This window comes from Halichoerus grypus, chromosome 15 (assembly GCF_964656455.1).
Source record: "Halichoerus grypus chromosome 15, mHalGry1.hap1.1, whole genome shotgun sequence".
NCBI classification, from domain to species: Eukaryota; Metazoa; Chordata; class Mammalia; order Carnivora; family Phocidae; genus Halichoerus; species Halichoerus grypus.
In genome coordinates, this window is record NC_135726.1 from 30,017,053 (window position 1) to 30,037,657 (window position 20,605).

The 20,605-nt window shown below is 40.8% G+C and overlaps 1 long non-coding RNA gene across 1 annotated transcript in view; it reads left to right on the forward strand.

Moving 5' to 3' along the window:
• Nucleotides 1-16,860, forward strand: part of LOC144380207 (uncharacterized) — a 127,351-nt gene extending 110,491 nt beyond the window's left edge. The window contains exon 4 of the long non-coding RNA XR_013444125.1: nt 16,769-16,860. This is a non-coding gene — a long non-coding RNA (uncharacterized LOC144380207). The remainder of the gene's footprint in view (nt 1-16,768) is intronic.
• Nucleotides 16,861-20,605: the final 3,745 nt, after the last annotated feature.

A 20,605-nucleotide genomic window follows, 5' to 3' on the forward strand; every position in this document is an offset into this window, starting at 1 on the left:
TTCTGGTCACCCAAGGGAAGCCACTATTCTGATTTCTAACAGCATTGAATATTTTCACCTATTTTTGTACTTTATATGAAAGCATCAGTGTGTGTTCCCTTTGTTTCTGTCTTCTTTTATTCAACTCTATGTTTGTGAGATCCATCCAAATTCTTCTATGTCCTTGTAGATTAGATTGTTCACGGTCATTACTGAATCATATTCTATCGTGTGACTATACTGCAAGTTATTTACCCATTCATTGGTGATGGACATTTGAGTTGTTGGTGATGGGCATTTGAGTAGTTTCCAGTTTGGGACTATTATGAAGAGGGCTGCTATTTTTTTTTTTTTAAATTTTTTTATTGTTATGTTAATCCCCATACATTACATCATTAGTTTTAGATATAGTGTTCCATGATTCATTGTTTGTGCATAACACCCAGTGCTCCATGCAGAACGTGCCCTCGTCAATACCCATCACCAGGCTAACCCATCCTCCCACCCCCCTCCCCTCTAGAACCCTCAGTTTGTTTTTCAGAGTCCATCATCTCTCATGGTTCTTCTCCCCCTCCGATTTCCCCCCCTTCATTCTTCCCCTCCTGCTACATTCTTCTTCTTCTTTTTTTCTTTCTTAACATCTATTGCATTATTTGTTTCAGAGGTACAGATCTGAGATTCAACAGTCTTGCACAGTTCACAGCGCTTACCAGAACACATACCCTCCCCAGTGTCCATCACCCAGTCACCCCATCCCTCCCACCCCACCCCCCACTCCAGCAAACCTCAGTTTGTTTCCTGAGATTAAGAATTCCTCATATCAGTGAGGTCATATGATACATGTCTTTCTCTGTTTGACTTATTTCGCTCAGCATAATACCCTCCAGTTCCATCCACGTCGTTGCAAATGGCAAGATCTCATTCCTTTTGATGGCTGCATAATATTCCATTGTATATATATATACCACATCTTCTTTATCCATTCATCTGTTGATGGACATCTTGGCTCTTTCCACAGTTTGGCTATTGTGGACATTGCTGCTATAAACATCGGGGTGCACGTACCCTTTCGGGTCCCTACTTTTGTATCTTTGGGGTAAATACCCAGGAGTGCAATTGCTGGATCATATGGTAGCTCTATTTTCAACTTTTTGAGGAACCTCCATACTGTTTTCCAGAGTGGCTGCACCAGCTTGCATTCCCACCAACAGTGTAGGAGGGTTCCCCTTTCTCCGCATCCCCGCCAACATCTGTCATTTCCTGACTTGTTAATTTTAGCCATTCTGACTGGTGTGAGGTGGTATCTCATTGAGGTTTTGATTTGGATTTCCCTGATGCCGAGCGATATTGAACACTTTTTCATGTGTCTGTTGGCCGTTTGGATGTCTTCTTTGGAAAAATGTCTGTTCATGTCTTCTGCCCATTTCTTGATTGGATTCTTTGTTCTTTTGGTGTTGAGTTTGATGAGTTCTTTATAGATTTTGGATACTAGCCCTTTATCTGATATGTCATTTGCAAATATCTTCTCCCATTCTGTCAGTTGTCTTTTGGTTTTGTTGACTGTTTCCTTTGCTTTGCAAAAGCTTTTTATCTTGATGAAGTCCCAAGAGTTCATTTTTGCCCTTGCTTCCCTTGCCTTTGGCGATGTTTCTAGGAAGAAGTTGCTGCGGCTGAGGTCGAAGAGGTTGCTGCCTGTGCTCTCCTTTAGGATTTTGATGGACTCCTGTCTCACATTGAGGTCTTTCAACCATTTGGAGTCTATTTTTGTGTGTGGTGTAAGGAAATGGGCCAGTTTCATTCTTCTGCATGTGGCTGTCCAATTTTCCCAACACCATTTGTTGAAGAGACTGTCTTTTTTCCATTGGACATTCTTTCCTGCTTTGTCAAAGATTAGTTGACCATATAGTTGAGGGTCCATTTCTGGGCTCTCTATTCTGTTCCATTGATCTATGTGTCTGTTTTTGTGCCAGTACCATACTGTCTTGATGATGACAGCTTTGTAGTAGAGCTGGAAGTCCGGAATTGTGATGCCGGCAGCTTTGCTTTTCTTTTTCAACATTCCTCTGGCTATGCGGGGTCTTTTCTGGTTCCATACAAATTTTAGGATTATTTGTTCCATTTCTTTGAAGAAAGTGGATGGTATTTTGATGGGGATTGCATTGAATGTGTAGATTGCTCTAGGTAGGATTGACATCTTCACAATATTTGTTCTTCCAATCCATGAGCATGGAACGTTTTTCCATTTCTTTGTGTCTTCCTCAATTTCTTTCATGAGTATTTTATAGTTTTCTGAGTACAGATCCTTTGCCTCTTTGGTTAGATTTATTCCTAGGTATCTTATGGTTTTGGGTGCAATTGTAAATGGGATCGACTCCTTAATTTCTCTTTCTTCTGACTTGTTGGTGTATAGGAATGCCACTGACTTCTGTGCATTGATTTTATATCCTGCCACTTTACTGAATTCCTGTATGAGTTCTAGCAGTTTTGGGGTGGAGTCTTTGGGATTTTCCACATAAAGTATCATATCATTTGCAAAGAGTGAGAGTTTGACTTCTTCTTTGCCAATTTGGATGCCTTTGATTTGAAGAGGGCTGCTATTCTAGAACATGCTTGTATCTACTACATATTGCTGTGTACAGAACCACAACAAACCAATAAATAATGCTGTGTTATTTCAGATGGTTCTATGGGTCGGCTTGGTGGTTCCTCTAGAGGTTCTTTCTGGGCTCACCATGCCACCTGTATTCAGTTGGACTAGAAAGTTCAAGATGGCCTCCCCCCATGTGGCAGCTGGTGTTGGCTGCCAGCTGAGGCATCTCACATCTCTTTCATGTGGCTCTCCTTCCCCAGCAGGCTGGGCTGGCTTTCTCACATGGCAGTCTCAGGGCAGTGTTCCAAGAGGGTGAAAGAAAAAACTACAGGACATCTTGAGGTCTCAGCTACGGAACTGGCACACTGTTATGTTACTGCGTGGCTGACCCAAATTCAAGAGGTTGGGACATAGACACCACCTTTGGGAGGAGCTGCTGAATATTGTGGCCATGCTACGAAATTGGTCACAATATCTTCCGGTGACTATGTTCCACATTTCTCTTGTTGCTGAGTTACAGGTTGGTAGTTATCACCAAACACTTTTCTAAAGTTGCCCAAGTTCTATTTCCACCAGCACATACCTGTTTGCCAATACTTGGTGTCGTAGGAGCCCATTTTATTTTATAAAGATTCTTTGCTAATCAAATCAATGTGAAAGAACATCCAAATAGTCAACTAATATACAAATTTAAACTTCATTTTTGAAATGTATTTTGGATGCAGCTAAAAATTAAAAAACCTCCCCAAAACCTTCCATCCTCTTCTGGTTAAAGCAAAGGACCCACATGCTTCTCTGTGGAGGTAAAGGACACATCCACTCACAGTTTTTTCCTGTTCTAATAATAAGCATTATTGTCTCTTCCATCCCTGGCAAGATCCTAGACACCTTGGGCCACTCTTTTAGCCTAGGTGTAATCTGTGAAACATTCCGTAGTCTCTATCTTGCAATCAATCAATCAATCAGTCAATCAGAAAGGCAGGCAGGGAGGAAAGAAAAAGGGCTTTCAGACTAAAGTACCTGTGGTCCACACTACCAGTCTCTGTGTGTAGCCAGGCATGAATATTGGTCCACAACTCTGATAAGTGGGAAATGTAAAATCACTTTTTTTCATAATCAAACTTAATTTGCCTCTTGAACTTCCATTCTGAGAAGGAAGGTTGGGGTGGGAGAAGGTGGGACAGAATCCAAATCAATCCAGGGTCGATTCCACTCATCCCTAAACATTTCTCTTGGAGCTGTCTAGTTTGTGGGGCCCCTACTCATGTCACAGCTCTGTAGAGAAGGATATTGAGTCCTGGACCCTCAAATCTCACTGTTGGCATCTGCTGAGAGGGTCCCATCTGGCCTGGGTCATTGATCCAGGCTGCTGTGTTGTCCTTCACTTCTAGAAGCCCAGCCTTTCCTGCTTTGAACTTCATCAGCTCTTTCTGCACCCTATTTGGGAACATGAACAACATTTGATTGCTCTCGGGTTCCTTACAGCAAGGGCAACTTGCTGGGTTTGTTCAAGGCCTTCATCAGGTAGAAGCTTCTTTTATTCCCACATTTCTTTGAGCTGCATGCAGCCCCACTTGGGATGCTTCTTTGTCACATGGGACACTTTTCTACTTGTTGACCACCTCTCTTGGCATCCGTCCTTCCTTGAACCCATTAGATTCAGCCTCAGAAGTGGGGGAAAGTCAGGGTGAGTTTGAATGATTGTAATAGACTCTGTCCTTTCTTGCATCCTGAGTTCCAAACACATTGAGAAGGGTAAGCAGTTGGAGAACATCACTCATGCATTTATTCAAATAAGTGCTTCTTGAGCAACTACTACATGCCAAGGAAAGCTGGTATTTGAGAATGGGACTTAGGTCTGAGTGAACAATGAGCTTACAACACGGTGATGGTCAGTTTTATGCATCCACCCGGGTAGGCACATAGAACACAGTTATTCAGTCAAACACTAATCTAGGTGTTGCTGTGAAGGTATTTCGCAGGTGTGATTAACGTCTATAATCAGGGGACTTTATGTAAAGGAGATGAACCGGGATAATCTGGGTAGGTCTGATCTGATCAGTTGAAAGGACTTAAGAGCAAAACTGAGGTTTCTCTGAGGAGGAAGCAATTAAGCCTGTGGACTGCAGCATCAGCCCCTGCCTGCGAGTTCCCAGTGTGCCCAGACAGCCTGCCCTATGAATGCTGGACTTTCCTGGTTAGCTCCCACAACTACATAAGCCAAGTCCTTGCAATAGATCTCTGTCAGGTGGAACCCTGACTGATTCACATACTTACACACTAGTCACAGGCAGTCCTGGTCCCTAGAGCAATGAGGAAAGATGTTTCCAGTAGAGGAAGAATGGGAACTAGGGATTAACCATCTCTTCTTTTCCCACCTCCCCCTCATCTGGGGCCAGTGACAGAGAGGCAGGGACCCAGGTATGTTATGCAAAGTAGATCCCTCCTTCTAGAAGAAAGGGAGTCTTCTCTCACTTCCTCAAACACTTGAGGAAAAGCAAAGATGGTTAGGGACTATGAGAGAAAATTTTACATACTCAAATTAGAAAAAGTTTGAATATTAGATCTGCCTTATTTTATCAGCTGAAGTACCTCTGATGAAATTATTGCTTTTGATCAAAATGCTCACTGAAAGAGCTCAAATTTCAGTCTTCTTTCCTCTATAGTGTCTTATGTAGAATGTTAGTCATGATATTACAATCTAATAAGATGCCAATTATAATCCAAACTTTCAAACAATTGTTTAACTAAGTCCATGACATCATACTATAAATACTTGTGCGATGCATTTTAATTCAAATCTAGTTGAGTCTTCATATAATGTGTGCTGACCAGAGGAAACCAGATTATCGGGTCAAGAGTCACAACCATATGCTTTTCTCCTTAAGTCTGTATTATTTCTGTGTGTTGAACATCAGCATGGTAATTAAAATTGAGGCTCTGGAGTCACACAGACCTGATTTTAAATCCCAATTATGTCTCCTATTGGTTGTGGGTCCTTGGGTAAATTAATCTCTCTGAGCTTTGGTTTGCACATCTGTGAAATGGGGATGATAACTGTACCTTACTTAAAGGGGGGTTGTGAGGAGTAAATAATATATGCAAAGAGCTTAGTGGGACATCTGAGTAAGACGGTATTTGGAATTCATGCATTTTACTTACCTACTTTCATCTTCTCAACATCACTGAGATTATACTACAAAGAAGTGTTTTGTTTTGTTTTGAATAAATGAATGGGAGGGGAGACAGTGGCACCAAATGTTTGGAAGCCATTAACAGAGAAATAGAATGGTAAGTGACTTAGCATGCCTGGGAGAACAGAATCCCAAGCCTTGTAGTGTGGAAAGCTAAAAATCAACCTGATTTAAACCACAGACACAAAGGCTTGAGATCAGGAACACAGGATGGGGTGAGGCAGAGGATCAGAGTCCAGGAGGATTAGTTGAAAACCTGTTTAAGAACTGTTTGAGCCTCAAATCCACTCCCCACTGGCATCCAGACAGAACATTGTCCCTCTTTCATCCCAATAGAAGACCAGAAGTTTATTCTTTGGAGAGGCTAAAACAGAAAGTCTCTGGATTGGGAGACCCCAGTCATACCTGAAGATGGGGTTACCATACTGAAAAAAAAAAACAGGGTTTAAGTGAATAAATGCATTCTGGTTGCTAAGACCCCCAGCGCTCCCTTCCCTCAGCTTCCAGAAGTGATATTCAGGCCTTGTTCCTTCCTAGGAGATGAAAGGAGTCTCTTGGGGGAATCTGACATGGTCTGTGGAAGTTTTGCTGGGGAGCAGCCTAGACAGATCACCTGATGAAGTTCACAGTCATTGTCTTGCTCAGAACTAATTTGTTTTTTCTTCCCTCACTCTTAAATACAGCAGAGGACTGGACTACCAGACACAAGAGAAAACTTAAACATTGAAAGATAGCAATAAAAATAGGCAATGACACTAACAAAACAGTCTGGTAAAAAAATGGAAACCATGCAGGGAAAAGAAACAAAGAAAAAAAATCCTCCTATTATTGTTTACATAAGTCAAGAACAGGATGCTTTAAAAAAGGAACATTTAGAAAACAAAATGGAACCCTTGATAATTAAAAATGAGAGCAGAAATGAGAAAATCAATAGGACAGCTTGAAGATGAAACGGAGGAAAAATTAAGTCAAGAAAATTTCCTGGAAGGTAGAGTAAAAAGATGATAGAGAGTAAGAAAATTTAGATAACTAGTCCAGGAAGTACAATATCTGAAAATAGGGGTTCCAGAAAGAGAACGAGGAGGGTTTGTTTAATTGAAGAACATTTCTCAGAAGTGAAGGGTGAATTCTCAGATAAGAGCCACTGAGTTATCAGCACAGTGGTTGGAGATAGCCCTACACCAGACCCACATGTCTCAGAACACTGGGGCCAAAGAGAGAGAGAGAGAGAGAGAGAACTAGTCACACACCAAGGGCCAGGAATCAGAATTGTTTCAAGCTTCCTAACAGCCATACTGAATGTTAGAAGACAATAAAGAAATGCCTTTAGAATTTAAAGAAACTTTTTTCCTACTTGGAATTTTACACATAGCCAATCTATCAATCAAGTATGAGAGTGGAATACAGATGTTTTTTGGTAAGCAATGTTTAAACAATTTTATCTCCCACATTGCCTTTCTCAGGAAGCTGCTAGAAGGTATGCTCCACCTAAGTGAGGGAATAAACCAATAAGGAGGAAGGCACGGGATTCAGGAAGGAGGTGGGGGTCCAACACACAAGAGAGGCAAAGGGAATCCACAGGAAGATGTTGAAGGGGGATCCCGGGGGATCCCAGGATAGGAGTTGTGTACCAGGTTTGGAGGGAAACCGATTCTGGTGGAAACATATCAGAGGCCCCTGGGGAAGTTTCCTCCAAGAATAGCAAATTGATAGAATATCTGATCATCTAAATATTTTGAAAAGAGATTTAGACAAAAGACAGAGAGCTTGGAGTTGAATTAGTGGTAAGTTCACAGAAAACAAAACAAATAAGGAAACAAGACAATTATCTGCAGGGAAACTAAAATCTGTACGGGAAAGAAACACAATTATTTGCTCATGACTCAGCTGTGAACGGTGTTTGTATTGTCTTAATGTCAACACCGAATATTGATTTAGCGAAATTACAAAATAGTTCTATTGGGAAGTTGGGGGAAGGGAAAGTTGTACTGGGAAGTGTGTGGTGAGGGGCCAGGGAAGGAATCAATTGTTATCATCCAAAGGAGGCCAATAGATAATATCAAACACTGAGAAATAAAGATGTGATCCTAGGTGTGTTGTTTAGAGATGTGAAGATAAATACCAAAATAATCTCTTCAGAGAGCTGGAAGTGGTGGCCTCTGGGAAAGACAAGTGGGACAAAAAGTAGGGAGTTGCTGAGTTTTGCATAAACTGGTACAACACTTTGGATCTTTCAATATGTGCATTTACATCTTTGATAAACATGAAAATTTAAAAAGTCTCAGCGCAGTGCTGGTGCTGTAATGAGTCTTCAATAATTAGCTCTTATCATTAATTTTATTACCCCTAGTGTATCAACCCTGAGCAGATGTGAAAGGAAGCAAGGAGGAACTTCCTTGATGCAGAACAATTCAATCTCCGTGTGAGGTCTCAGCAGTTTTCTTCATGCTGATTTCATTATTGAATTTGGGGGAGATGTGGAACACTACAATACCTCAGAAAGTTAAAGGGAAGACGTAAAATCAGACTCACTGAGTGTCAACTCTGTGTGGAATTGAGCTCCTCATGTAGGTGATGTCATTTACCCTGAAGGCCACCCTACAGTTATATCAAGCTTTAAGTACTATCATGTCCATTTGACAGTTGAGGGTGGTCAGTCCCAGAAAATTGAAGAATTGCTGCTCACCACACAGTAAAGGTTGGAGTGGATCTGGAAGTTGAGCCCAACTTTGGAGCCTAAATCCATGCTGTTCCCTCGTCATTGCCATTCATGGCCTCTAAGAGTATACAGGCAAAATCTTGGGTGACAGTTTCATAATAGATTCATGAAGGGAGTCCGGATGTTTGGAGGACAGGTGTAACTGGCAAGGTCTAACTACGTCAGCGTTCTCTTGCCAAAAGCAGACCTCTGGGCGCAAAGCCCTGGAAACTGACCCAGCAGGCTGTCCTTCTGTTCTTGCGGCTTGCAGAGTGCCCCATCTTGCCAACTCTAGACCCACAGAACCGGTCTGCTGTTTGCTTAATCTTTTAGATCCCTCCTGACAGAACAACTTTTTCTCCCCTCCTCCCGAGGAGATAGGTGAAGGCTGAACGTAAACAGAGCCTTTCTTTTTCCTGTTCAGAATGCAGATGCAGTCCAAGCCAAGGGCTTGAGTTACAAGGGTGGTGGTGGGCTAACTACATTCCTGGGGCACAGGACAGTGAGGTGAGACCCTGAAAACAGGGTCCCACGTTGTCATTCTTTGGCTTGAACTCCAGTCAGTCCAAGTGGTTAGTGCTGGTGGAATTGAAGTTTGGGACTACCAGTAACCTTAGGTAAACTTGGAGTTGGACAGGGATAGATGCTTATTGTTGAAAATTTAGGGGATGCCTGGGTGGCTCCACCAGTTAAGCATCTGCCTTCGGCTCAGGTAATGATCCCGGGGTCCTGGGATCAAGTCCCGCATCAGGCTCTTTGCTCAGTGCAGAGCCTGCTTCTCCTTCTGCCTGCTGCTTCCCTGGCTTGTGCTCTCTCTCTCTGAGAAATAAATAAATAAGTAAATAAGTAAGTAAGTAAGTAAATAAATAAATAAATAAATAAAATCTTTAAAAAAAGAAAATTTAGAAGATATGGCAAAATACTGAATGAGTGAGAGTACATGTGGGAAAGAAGAGGCACACTCAGAGAGGCTCAGAGGGTGCATTTACTGCATAGACTTCTTACAAAGGTGTGGGTAGGATTAAGGAACCCCGACAAAGAATGTTGAAGCTCCCAGGCCAGTAACAGAAAGGAGTTCTGAATGGGCTTTGGAAGGGAGAATTCACTGGACCCTAGAGAGTTATAGGTAGAGGAGACAGCTATCCAACAGTTCTAAGATTATAGGTTGAGAGATATAATCCCTTCCAACCTATACTGGCAAGAAGTAAGCCCTGGGAATAAATACTCCAATGTTACTCCTCCCAGCCTCAGATTCCCTGCTCGTGTCTTCCCTTGGTTGAACCCAATTAGAAGCCAAAGGGCAAGGGAAAAGTGTTAACACAGTCCCTAAAAGTCAGCCTCCCAGGACACAGCAAGGTGAAGATGGGTGGAGAATGGGTTTGGAAGACGCAGAAAGAGACGATCCAACACAGATATAAAAAAGAACACAGAGTCGCCCATGATCCCTGGCTTGTATAACATCAGTGCCTCTTTCTTAAATGTGTCTTGGGGATTGCTTTGGTTTTCCTCCTCCCTTCGTGCATCTTTGCCACACTGTAGATCCAGCGCTCCAAATGGTGCCAACTCTTTTCAAGGAGACAAGCACTCATAGCAAGTATATTTTTATTGTGAAGACATCTGCACCTTCTTGCCAGCCAAAAATAACATATGGAAACGTTTCCCACATTTTCACCAGGGGGCACTCACTCCTTTCCCATGGATGGCTAGAAATGTTTTTTTGGAAGTATTTGCTGGCCAAAATAGAATCGTTTTTGTAGCCACAGTGAATGTTGGAATCAGCTCTGTCCCCAAGTAATTTCTGGCCAAACAATGTTTCTGTTTAAAATAATATGACTGGACTCAAAGTATGCCTTCTTGGTAAATGTTTAAAATCCAACTTGCATGTTCCATTTGGAAAATGCTTTGGGTCTAAACACCGCCTTACTCTTCTGCCACTGAAATGAACAAAACGAAGACGACTTTGAGAAAGAAGATAATCTAAGTGCTTCATTTGTAGGTATATTTTCAGAGCCGAGAGCCCAACCAATCAAAGCAGAGGAGCAAATCGTCTCTTTGGGGGCTGCCTTGTAACCCATCCCCATGATTCATTCTGATGGATAAATGGAGCTTCCTAGGGGAAACATGTTTTCTCAAGTATAAATTCTCCCGAACAGAAAGGCATTTGTTTGGTATCGTATCAATCCTATTTAGCTATTAGGTATGAAAGTGACACACTCTGTCAAAGGAACCGTGCAAACAGTTGAGTAATAAAGCAATGTATGGGGAGTGAGTGGGAGGCCTCAGACGCATATTTATAAGCATCCTCTTAAAAGTGTGGATTGTGTTTGAGACTTGATGAAAATATAGATCTCTGATTCCTTTTACATGAGCATTATACCTACAGGGAAATAGAAATATATATTAAAATATTCAAAGTGGGCAATGATGGGGAAAATTGGCTCCTATTACTCTATTGGAGCCTTGTTATAGAGACTCGTTGGTCTACCAGTAAACTGATCAATCAAAGGGATAGAATCAAATTTGTTTGTTTTGATAAAAGTCCTTATCCTTAAGTCTGGAGACTACATGGTGTAATGAATAAGAGCAAAAGTTTTGGCATGAGGTCAATCTGGATTCGAATCCCAGTTCCATCATTTTTATCTTTGTGATCTTGGGAACAACATTCAACCCCTTGAGCCTTAGTTTTCTGGTATATAAAATGGGGGAAATTATAGCATCTACTTAAATAAAGTTGACATCAAGATTGAGAATACCACCCAAGTGTCTGGCAAATAAAAACACTCAATACTTAATGGATATTGTCATTATTTTTAAAATAAAACAATTGCATCAAAAATGTACAGATAATACATATATCTAAAGTAGGTATATTTTCAGAGCCGAGAAGAAATTATAAAGAAATCATCACGTGCATTGAAATAATTCATTGCTGTGTTTTTTTTTCTCCCAATTAACTTTAGTAGCCAGCTATGGTAGTGCTAATTAGTTATTTAAAAAACAACAGCTGTTTGAGTGAATTTACTGTCATAAAACATAGGATCCCAGAGCTGGGAGGACTAACAGATTCATCTCAACCAAACCTCTTTTAAGATGAAGGGAATGCTTTTAAAAATCTTTTTAAGTCAAGTTGGTTTGTCTACACAGCCACAAATTGGAAGTACAGGTAAATGATTGCCATTCCTCATTGATTCAAAAATTATAATTTATATATTACCTCTTTCCTTATAAATCAGTGAGTGAGAGGAAGGGCAATTTCTTTTTATTTTCTGTATTCCAGCTGACTGTTGCTTTTACTGTCACTGCTTTCTGCAGAATTTAGAAACATGCCAGCAAGTCTCTTCTTTTCAGGTTTTCATGGACAATTAAAAATGAAATTTGATTACAGAATTCTTTCATGACATGTGGGGCAAAGTTATCTTGTAGAGAATAAGCAAAGAAGATCAAAGTAATAAGGGCCATCAATTGTGGCAGGTCGATCTGCTTAAATGGTGTTTATTCATTTGAACATACTCTTCTCCTATGGTATGGGGAGCATTGAGAAGAATGAGGTTTTTTGGGGTCTGCCCGGTTGATGGTCATGAATTTTCATGCCTCTCTATGGGGTAGGGAAGAGCACAACTAGCCCAGATGGTCCCGTCTTAAATAGATATGAAGCCCGGTCTAGCTTATTTTTTGTATTGGTAAAAGCAGAAAGACTTTTGCTAATAGACTAATAGAGTAATTAGACTTTTGTTTAATAGACTGGGGCAAGGCGGATTTTTTTTCTTTCAATATGATCTACTATGTCCAGCGTTTCCTATATTCTAGTCTTGTTTGACCTTCTAATTTGGCCACTTGGCCATATACATTTCAGGGATTCTATTCACAGAAAATATGTTGACTATTCCCATGCAGCATCTATTGTGCTAAATGCCAAGTAATGGACAGAGTTGAGATTCCAGCATAATGTATTTGTAATTATAATTTCCTTTTTTAAAAAAGACAATAAAAACAATAAACACTGTTTTATAACATTAGAGTAATAAAACATGAATATACTCTCATTCTAAAACCTTCCAAAATATGGATGTCAATGAGAAAACAGACAGTGCCTTCCAATTCTATGACTCTTTGCATAGGCAATCACTCTTCAAGTATGGGGCATATCCCTCATGCCATTTTTCTATGCGTTCATGCTAAAGGCTGCTACCCCAACTGTCTCCTGGGGCCTGGCAGATAACACAAATGAATGAGGGAGGCTGGATGTAAGGCAGTGGGGCAGGGTAGAGACTGTGGACTGCCCACCCCCCCCCCCCCCGAAGTTATGGTCATGAAGGAAGACAGGTCCAGTGTGGTACACACTTCTTATTTTCAAGAGAAGACTGAAATGTTGATTTTGAAGTAAAAGTTCCTAATGTTTAAATGCTGGCAGCTAGGGGTGCCTGGGTGGCTCAGTCGTTAAGCGTCTGCCTTCGGCTCGGGTCATGATCCCAGGGTCCTGGGATCGAGCCCCGCATCGGGCTCCCTGCTCCGTGGGAAGCCTGCTTCTCCCTCTCCCACTCTCCCTGCTTGTGTTCCCTCTCTCGCTGTGTTTCTCTCTGTCAAATAAATAAATAAAATTAAAAAAATAAATAAATAAATGCTGGCAGCTAATGAAAATATTTTACAGTCACCATTCAAGTTAAACCAAACCTATCCACAGGGAGAGTGTCTGGATGACAGCTGATTTGTGCCCTTTGATTTACCTTCTTCCCTGCTATTTGCATGCTATTTGCATTATCTGTACTATTGCATGTTCTATTTGCATTATCTTTCTAGGCTAATTACTTTTCTTTCTTTTTTTTTTTTTAGATAGAGAGAGAGCACGTGTGGAGGGGGGTAGGCAGAGAAAGAGGGAGAGAGAGAATCTTAAGCAGGCTCCATGTCTAGCATGGAGCCAGATGCGGGGTTCGATCCCACAACCCTGAGATCATGACCTGAGCCAAAGTCAAGAGTCGGACACTTAGCTGACTGAGCCACCCAGGCGCCCTGGCTAATTACTTTTTTTTAAGACAAGCTACTTTCCTTACTCATTTTGTATTCATTCCATTGGACCCCAGTAGAAAAATAATACGGCTAACTCCAAACCTCAGTTTCTATCTACAAAATGTTCCCAAGATGATCCCAAGATGGAAACTAATGAAAAAGATAAGAATAAAACCCAAATCCAAATAACAGGAATAAGAAAACAATAAGAATAAACAATAGCAACAAAGTCAACCTAGAAAAAAAGTATAATTGAGGACTTGGTGGTTAAAATCAGCCCCAAAAGATGTCACTAACCATGGCCAATGTTGGGACATTGACAGAGTTGTATTTTTCCGGTTCTTTCTCCACCTCCATGCCCCCATCTGGTCTATCTGATTGGCTGACAACAGGATCCCTCACTGGTCACTCAACTGGCTAGTGGCTGGAACTGATGGACAGGGTTGGGAAGGTACAGTCAATGCTTCTGCTCTGATCTCTGAGGTAAATGGAAGATTGAAAAATTGCATTGCAACAGAAATTGATTTAATTGTCCTTCTGAGATCACTTCACTTTGATATACACAGGGCCAAGGAAAACAGAATCTGTAATTAGCTTTGAATTTCATCCAGTACATCCAGGAATGACCTTATCTCTAATTACTTAAGCTTGGAAATTGAGCTACAGAGACAAGATTTTTAGATTTTTTTAAAATACAGTTTCCAAGTATGCTCTGAGCCCGCCCTGATGCCTTCCCATGCTTGAACAGTTTGCATCAGGGTGAATGTAAGGAATTGAGTTTGGGGCACATGGAAAGATATTTAGCCCGGAAATACTTCAACGACTCCTAACTTGTCTCTTCTACTCCACTGTTGCTCCTGATTGACCAGAGGCATCCTCTTTGCTGAAAATCCATCATGTCACTCCCCTGGGTAAAATATTCAGTGGTTCTATTGCCCTCAGATTAAAGTTTACACTGCAACCTACACTCTCAACCTAACCTAACTCAACCTAACGCTGCATTTTGGGCTCTTTGCTTCTCCATTCTCCACTCTGGGCCTTCCCAAATGTCGGCCCTTCTCTCTGTTTGCCGGCTAACTTATCCCACACATCTCGGTTTAAAGAACGTTTTCCCTGGGAAGTCATTCCTGACCCTCTAGCACAGCACTGTCCAATAGAAATATAATGTGAGCCACGTGTGTCATTTTAAATTTCCCAGTAGACATTTACAAAGAATAGGAGAAATGAATTTGATTTCATTAATTTAAGAAATGTATTTCATTGAACTCAACATGTCCAAAATATTTTCTTTTCAACATGAACACAATATAAAAATTATTGAGATACTTTCTTCTTTTTATATATATATATTTGGCAATAAGTCTTTGAAATTTGACGCAGATTTTGTGCTTACAGCACATTTCAGTGACGCCTGGCCACATGCGCCTGGCGCTTCTGTATTGGACAGTGTGGCTATGGACTCAGTTGATGGTGCTCCTGTGTCCGGCTCGTCTGTCATCTCCAGCCACAGGCCTTCTGTCTGTCCTTTAGGTGGATCCTGCTCTTTCTCACCTCGGGGTCTTAGCACAGGTTATCACATCTTCCCACCCCTCCTGTATCTGGCTAGCTCCGACATAATTTTCAGGTCTGAGCTTCCTCCAGAAAACCTTCTGTGACTTTCCAAACCCAGGTTAGATGTCTATCCTGTGTCTTCCCATGTTTCTTAAGAATTATCACAGCATTGGGGTGCCTGGGTGGCTCAGTCAGTTAAATGTCTGCCTTTGGCTCGGGTCATGATATCGGGGTCCTGGGATCGAGCCCTACATTGGGCTCCATGCTCAGTGGGGAGTCTGCTTGTTCCTCTCCCTCTGCCCCTCCCCCTGCTCATGCACATTCTCTCTCAAATAAACAAATAAATAAATAAAATCTTCTTAAAAAATAATTATCACAGTGTGTTTCTTGCTGTGTTAGCAATGCCCATTTCCTGGTTCGCACTTCCCTCTGGACTGTGAGCTGGAGGAAGGGACTGTTGGTTTCTCTGACTCACTAGTTCAGTGCCTAATACATACTAGATGCTCAATAAGGTATTGTTTTCCAATTTTCAGGCATCAGAAACAAACTTTTATATTCACTTTTGCTGACTGAGTTAATATTTGGAGTCAAATGCCTCAAATTTTTCAGTTAAAAACTCAACATTGACTTGATTTATTTCATAAAACCTGTGGACCCACATTCTGTAGACTACCTGAATACTTAGAGAATACTATTTACAAATAAACAGTACAACCTGAGTCAATAGTGTTGTACCAAGGTCAGTTTTCTGGTTTTGACAGCATACTGTGGTTATTTATAAAATATAATCATTGGGGGAAACTGGGTGAAGGGTACATGGGAACACTACTATTTTTGTGACCTCACGTGAGTTTTAAATTATTTCAAAATAAAATGTTATTTTGAAAAAGTATATTCTCAACTTAAATAATTGTAGGTAATCACGAAATTCCAAAGTGCTTTTGCTTAGTATTATGAAAATGCTATGTCCTAAAGGCAAAACTGTAAAAGGAGGCAAAATGCGGGAGTGGGAGAGGAGGGAAATCAGTAGTTCCCAGACTTTGTGGATTCATGGCACACTTTTGCATATCAGAATTTTGGCAGACCTCTTGTAGTGTTTAGGAGACTAGAAACAACATTTAAACAAATTAAGAATAATTACAATGCAATCATTACCACAGCGGAACAATGTCTTCCAGTGTTTACAAAGCAGTTAGTGGTCACCCTTTCGCACCACTCTGCTACTGGAGTAGAATTGTTTACTGCTTTGACTGTGGTCTCTTAAATACTCAAAAGCTCTTGCCCATTTGACCTCACACTGTAATCCTGTTCACAGCAGGTTGGACCATGTTTTATGTCTCCCTGCCTGCTCAACTAAACTGTCCATCAGGCAGATACAGCTGCAATGCAATGTATTTTCAATTGTGCACCCATTCAAAAAAAATGTCACATTGAGCAAAATTGGGCTGTGCCCCTGTGCCAGGCTGAGGGTTCAGTAGTATGTGACAACTCTGTGGTTGGGAGTCACAGATCCAGGCCAGGTATTCTAGATGGAAATTCTACTTACATTCTTGGCCAATGAAAATTATTTTTAAAGACTGCAATTAAAACCCTATGTTTTTTTGTTCGTTTGTTTTCTTTTTGCCATTTCATACTCTGCTGAACTTCTTCCTCTTCCTTTAATTCAGTCTACACCATGTATGCCAACGTGAGATTTACGAACTCTTGTGTCATTTTGTGATTCTTCTTTAAATGTATGTTTTCTCATTCTAGTGAGAACCTGTAAGCTCCATGAAGATAGGAGAACCATCTGCCACCTCTTCTGTGTCACCTGTCCCGTGGCTCCTGAGTGAGTTCAATTCCATTCTATCTGTAGATTCTAAAAATAACCATTAGATTGATTTATCGAGATGAGATGATTTAAACAAAGACAAGGACACTTTAATCATGCCTATGTCAAAGTTGTGATTGAAAAATTGTGCCAACTGCTGTGCAAAAGACACTGTCAAAAGAATAAAAAGACAAGCCTCAGACTGGGAAAAAAATATTTGCAAAAGACACATCTGAAAAAGAACTGTTCTCCAAAATGTACAGAGAACTCTTAAAACTCAGCAAGAAGAAAACAGACAGCCCAACTAAAAAATGGGCAGAAGATCTTGAAAGACACCTCACCAAAGAAGATAAACAGATGGCAAATGAGCATATGAAAATACGTTTCACATTGTATGTCATCAGGGAAATGCAAATTAAAACAACAACGAGATACCACTACACACCTATTAGAATGGCCAAAATCCAGAACACCCTCAACACCAAATGCTGGTGGGCATGTAGAGCAATAGGAACTCTCATTCATTGCTGCTGGAAAGGCAAAATGGTGCAGCCACTTTGGAAGACAATTTGGTGGTTTTTTTCAAAACTTAAGAAACTCTTAACATACAATCTAGCAATCATGCTTCTTGGTTTTACCCAAAGGAGTTGAAAACTTAGGTTCACACGAAAACCTAAACATGGGTGTTTATAGCAGCATTATTCATAGTTGCCAAAACTTGGAAGCAGCCAAGATGTCTTTCAGTAGGTGAATGGATCAACTGTATGTGGCACATCCAGACAATGGAATATTTTTCAGTGCTCAAAAGCAATAAGGTATCAGATCATGAAGAGGCATGGAGGGAAGTAAAATGCATGTTACGTGAAAGAAGCTAATTTGAAAAGGACACCTACTGTATGATTCCAACTATATGAAATTCTAGAAAAGATATGGAGACAGTAAAAACTATGGAGACAGAAGAAAGATGAGTGGTTGCCAGGGGTTAGGGAGGAGGGAGGGATGAATAGTCCGAATATAGAGGATTTTTTTTTTAGGGCAGTGAAATTACTTGTATGATGCTATGATGGTGGATACATGTCGTTATACATTTGTCCAAACCCTGAATGCACAACACCAAGAGTGAACTGGTGGGAATGTTGTGAATCGGGGAAGGCTCTGCCGGTGTGGGGTGCTGTACCTTGTTCTTAATTTTGCTGTGAATCTAAAACTGCTCCAAAAAAGTCTTAAAATGCAAAACAAAACAAAACAAAACAAAAACCCACGAAAAACAAAAACAACCCACCCTATATTCTTCAAAATACCCATTCTATATTTATAATACTCACTCATTTCAATAGCTATCTACAGATCATGTATTATGTGCCCACCATTGAATAGGCTCTGAGGACACAAAAGAATTCAGACTCTGGTGTCCTTGTATGCATGGAGCTTACACAGGATCCCCCTCCTCAGTGGTACCCTAACACCAACACATCTCAGTCTTGAAAATGTGAGCTGGTCATACACAAATGTCTCCAGTACATATAGGCTCCTAAAGGGCAACCCACCCCTGTAGATCTTGAGGCAGGGGCATAATAATGCCTGGGACAATAGACGATACCAAATTCAGAATCTTTAGGACACACTCTCCAGCTGGCTTATCCATGCTTCTCATTTTCTTCATTTTGGATATTGCTTCACTTTTTCCCCCCTGTACATAAATGTAATACATCCATTCCTTCCTGTGAATATATAATGAAATGGTGTTTAGTTTCACATGCTGTTTATTAACCTGCTTTTGAAAAACCTGATGTATTGTGGACCTGTTTCCAAGTCAACAGATACATAGGTTTGCATTGGAGTCAGAAAGCAGAATGTTCAGGCCCTAAAATCCCACTGCCTAGGTTCACATCACAGCTCCAGAATCACTAGTTCTGTTGATCTTGAGGAATTCGCTCACCTTCTTCGCGCCTCTATTTATTAATTTTCCAAATTACGAATAATAATAATATGACCTACTTCATTTCGTTGCTACAAGAAATAAATGAGAATGACCACAAAGCACAGTTTGAGCACTCAATCGTGTTAGTGATCTTGGAATACCAATTGTTTTCAAACTAGCTTAAGGCAGTGCAACCCTGTTAAAAAAGTATTTTGTAGAGCCCTAAGTAAAGAACACACATACACACACACACACAGAGTGAAGCTTCTCTGGATGAGGCTAGGATGGGGACCCTGATTCGTTGATGCCTTACCTCGAAAACTTGATGAAAATACAGAGGTCCAGGCCTTATTCTATCTCAGTGAGCCTGGGGCCTCCACGTACTTCATTAGCCCCCCAAGTGATTCTGGTGCACACAGGAAATTGACAACCACAGCTCCGCAGTTCCCTGCAACACTTCCAAAGCCATTGATCCACATCATACTTTTTAACGGCCAAATAAACTTCATAGAACGAATACACACTGATGTATTTAAGCACTCTGCTATTGATGGATATTTAGGTGATTTCTTTCTCTTTTTTTCCCCAATTGTAACAGATGCTGCAGGACATGTTTGTACGCACAAATATTCTTCTGTGGGTGTGTGAATGTCTGCAGGATAGATTTTTTTAGAAATGAAATTGCTGGGCCCAGAGTATGCATGCTTTAAATTCTGATAAATATTGCCAAATTGCCCTCTGAAAGGTTATATCAATTTACTCTCCAACCAACGGTGTTGTAAAGGGGTACCCCTCACCCCACTCTATCATTTTTCTCTTGACTCAGGTTTTAACACTGTTTATTTTAGGGCATTGATGAAATCCACCTCTGTGATAGATGGGTCCGTAAGCACCTAACTGATTACCTTTCAGAAACAAATTCAGCAACCCCATTGATACTTCAGGAATCATTTTCTTATCAGTGACCTCCTCTGCCACACAGCCCAGGTTGCCACTAATACGTATGCTCATCTTTGTATCTCTGGCATCTTTAAAAAATATAAGAAATGTTGCTGCTTCTCTTGATTTCAGGCTGAGTTTTCTATTCTTTATGAAAGAGGTTATTATTTATAGTCAAGAAATTCTGAAGTCAAAAAATATAACTCTCCCATTGTTGAGTTCCTGGATGCCTTTCTCCGATCAGAGCCGTATCTCTGAGTAACACATCACGGGAGTGACAGCTCTCTGGTGATTTAGGAGCCTGCCAGATCATTAGAGCATTACCAATGTAAGGATGTATTAGTGTAACACATCATCAGTGTGTTATCGCTCTGTGATGAATTGCTCCAAATCAGAACAATGGCCTCAAGAAACTATGAATTCTTTTAGAGTTAGAAATGAAATCCTGTTTTTTTTTGAATAAGGAATAAATAAACATGAATGTTCTTCTTTCACAGTGGAGAGAGGTTTAAATCATATATTTTTGATCTTTTGATTATCCCTTGGTTGTTGTCTAGTTTGAGCTAGAGACGAGGTCTTCAGTCTGGATAGGTTGGAGGTTTTCTAGCTATAAAATTAATTACTTGTGCCAAGGGAAGATTAACATTCAGGAAAAAGAGGTCTTCTTCACTTGGATCCTGGTGGCATGTTTCTCTCTAAGTTGGGGGGCATTTGTAAATGGGGGACTTTTTCATTTGTGCATTTGTTTTGAAATAGGAATTCCCTGAGAGCAGAGACCAGTGTTTTAATAACTTGGTCTATCACCGCAGTGCCTGAACCACGTGTGTTGAATTCTTGGTGATGGAAAAGAGAATGTCTTCCTCCAAAGCTGGAAGTCCCCACCCTTGGAGTCATTCCTGCTCATAATGATAGTGCCTTT